This window comes from Mus caroli, chromosome 9 (genome assembly GCF_900094665.2).
Source record: "Mus caroli chromosome 9, CAROLI_EIJ_v1.1, whole genome shotgun sequence".
Taxonomy (NCBI): Eukaryota; Metazoa; Chordata; class Mammalia; order Rodentia; family Muridae; genus Mus; species Mus caroli.
Genome location: NC_034578.1, coordinates 17,259,959 through 17,263,113, shown reverse-complemented (window position 1 = coordinate 17,263,113; position 3,155 = coordinate 17,259,959). Strand labels below are relative to the sequence as shown.

At 50.5% G+C, this 3,155-nt stretch overlaps 1 protein-coding gene across 2 annotated transcripts in view; it reads left to right on the top strand.

The window, feature by feature from the left end:
• The first annotated feature begins 1,492 nt into the window (after positions 1 to 1,492).
• The window catches only part of S1pr5 (sphingosine-1-phosphate receptor 5), a 5,999-nt gene continuing 4,336 nt past the window's right edge, over positions 1,493 to 3,155 (top strand). Inside the window, exon 1 of one of the 2 annotated variants that reach the window (XM_021173359.2) lies at positions 1,493 to 1,536. The gene's annotated coding sequence lies outside the window, so the exon portion shown is untranslated. Of the gene's footprint in view, positions 1,537 to 2,006; positions 2,084 to 3,155 lie in introns of those variants that run through there. The other variant, XM_029481192.1, reaches the window with a different exon arrangement.

Genomic DNA, 3,155 nt, shown 5'->3' with positions numbered 1-3,155 from the left:
ACTTTAGACTCACTCCCTATGACTTCTCCGTACTACTTATAATATGTACTCACCTCTCACCCTGCCCCCTCCCCCAGCCGGCTAGCTGGGGCTGAATGACCCTGGGCAATGGGCATGGTCCCCAGGAAGGTCATTCAAAGAGACACCAGAAACTGGACTGTGGGCACAGGTCTGAGGTTGGAAGAGCTGGGCCCTAGCAGGAATCTCTTGGGAATTAAAGGGGCAGGCGGAGGAGGGGTGGGGTAGGTAGTGCCAGCTGAATCTGATCTGCTGGAGGAGTGGCCTGAGAGAGGCGTAGAAGAGTGACACAGACAGTGTGGAAGAGACACACACACACAAAGACACAGGAAGAAACAGATACCAAGAGGATCTGAGAGAAGCCAGAAAAATGGATCATATTGTGATCAGAGTTCAATCCTGGAGACCCACATAGGGTGTGGGGGAGAAAAGCAACTTCGACAAGTTGTCGTCTGATCTCCCTACATATGACATAGTACACACACGCATGCACACATACAAATACATAAATAAGCATGATTTTAAGAACAATTTAAAGCCAGGACTGGTGGCACATGCCTTTAATCCTAGCATTCAGGAGGCAGAGGCAGGCAGATCTTTGAGGCCAGCTACGGAGCTGAGTTCCAGGACAGCCAGGACTACACAGAGAAATCCTGTCTCGAAAAAACAAAAACAAGAAGGAAAGAAAGAAAATTTAAACGAGATCCTAGGGGAGAGAGACATAGCGAGTAAATATCCATTTGTCATTTACTACCTTATTCATTCAGAAGTGTTTATACGCCATAATCTGTGCCCAAGACAGCCTCAAATCCCTGACACCAGAAACATAAGTGCTATATTTCATGATTTCGACCCTAAAGGTTGAAAGAAGTGAGACGGAGACAGAGAAGCCTTTGGGCGGGAGGAGTCAGATCCTACTTATTTGGGGACCTGGAAGTTCCCTCCATCTACACTATCCCTCTCGTACCTGCCCCTCCCCTCTCTTGCCCCTCAGAAAGTAGAGAAGGGCTCTGTGCTGCTGTCCAGAGGAGACTTGTCCCCACCCGGTGAGGACCAGAAGACTCCAGCAGTCGCGCCCACTAAAAGTATCTCTTAAATTGTGCTGCCCAGGTGCTGCGCCATTGAGTTGTCTTTGGAATGCAGGCTCAGGGGTCCAGACATCAGAGGACAGACAGGACCCCTTATCTGGAGTAGAAGAGTGATTCACCTAGAAAAGCCCTCTCTTTCTTGCGATTCTGGGCCCTCCCACCCCGAGTGTCCCCGGGAGGGGACCCAAGGGAGAAGCTAGGACTTGCTGGTACCAGTCGCCGCTGAGGCGCTCTCCGGTGCCGCGGCGGGTGGCACAGGCTGGCAACCCCGGGCTGGGAGAAGGAGGGGGCAAATGCGGGCGTTCGCCGGCACTTGGCGTCGCGGGCCCGCCCTTAGGCTTGCCACTTCCAGCCCCGCCCCCGTTGCAGCCGTCCAGTGTTCCCAGGCGCACCGCCTAGGGCACACGACCGACCAGACCCAGGCGCAAGGGTGAGTGTCCAGCACTAGGGGAACTTGCGGGAAGTGGGACTCGGCTCCTTGGAGCAATTGCAGGGCTGGAAATGCACAGCGCTCCTTGCTGGGGTTTCTAGATCCTTTATGGGACCCCCAGCAGAGAAAACTGAAAACTCCAAGGGTACTTGTAGGCCTGAAGGGGAGTGAGGAGCCCAGGAACCCTCCAGCTCAGCCTGGCTGGGCTCCTTCAAACTTTTCCTAATATCATTTCCAGGCAGGTCAGGTCATTGGGGGTGTTGGTACAAAAGTCCTACCCTCTCCGGAGTGAACCGAGCAGAGAAAGCTGTTTAACCTGTATCTGTATTTGATGCCTCTCCAGCACTCAAAGTGGCCCAGTACTTCTAAGTCTGTTTGTGCTACTCAGAAACTGTCTGGGACCTCTTTGTTCCTTTGCCTTCCAGGAATTGAGAGATCTGTGTCCCGGGACTGGCTTTTCTCATCTTCGAAGCACAGAGTCCTGGGAATGGTGTCAGTGTTTTTGTAGGGCTGTCTTTGAGATGGATTCCTTTGGGTCTCCCTCTATGTAAGGCATCTCTCTGAAGCCTCATCTGTGTGTAAAATGGGACTGAGAGGGCCTCAGGACTTGGGTCAGCTGGTAGAAGGCTTGCCTAGTACACAGAAAGCCCAGGGATTCATGTCTAGATAAACTGGGTGGTGACATGTTCCTTTGACCTCCAAACTCAGTAGGATCAGAAATTCAATATAGTTGTCAGCTACATAGCTTGAGGCCAGTCTGGGGTACCAGAGGCTTGCTTTGTGTGTGTGTGTCCGTCCAAGGCTTCTATGAAGGGCATTTCTTTTTGTAAAAAATTTCAGGGCATGGTGATGTATGTGTGCCTTTAATTCCAACACTTGGGAGGCAGAAGCAGTTGGATCTCTGTAAGTTTCAGGTCAGCCTGGTCTATCTAGACCTAGGCCAGCAGGGCTGCATAGGAAGACTGTCTCAAAAACAATTTATTTTAAAATCTGATTTACGTGTGTGTGTGTGTGTGTGTGTGTGTGTGTTGGTGGATGGGTGGGACTGTGGATGTATGCATGCCACAAATATCACAAGTGTGGAGGTCTGAAGACAGTTTGCGAGGTTGGCTCTCTCTTTACACTGTGTGGGTTCCACACTTGAGTGGAAGGCTCCCTTTCCCACTGGCCATCTCGCCAGCCTCTCAAGGTATTTTTTTAGGAACCTGTTTTTGTTTATCTGTAAATTGGGACTGAGGGAGGAATTGCTGAGAGGATTAAAGGGTAAGTGGCTTTTAGAAGAGTCACTGTGATTTAATGACATGTGTGTCTCTACTGAGGACCTCTGAGTATGCAGTGACCAGGATCAACATTCTCACTGGCGCTTGGAGGAAATAACTTTTCTTTTTTGTTGTTGTTGGTTTGTTTGTTTTGTGCTTTGTCTTTCGAGACAGGGTTTCTGTGAGTGGCCCTGGCTACCCTGGAACTCACTCTGTAGACCAGGCTGGCCTCTAATTCACAGAGATCCACCTAACTCTGCCTCCCAAGTGTTGGGATTAAAGGTGTGCCTCCCAAACGCTGACACCATTGCAAACACTAGCAAGATTTTGCTGTAAGGACCCTGATATAGCTGTCTCTTG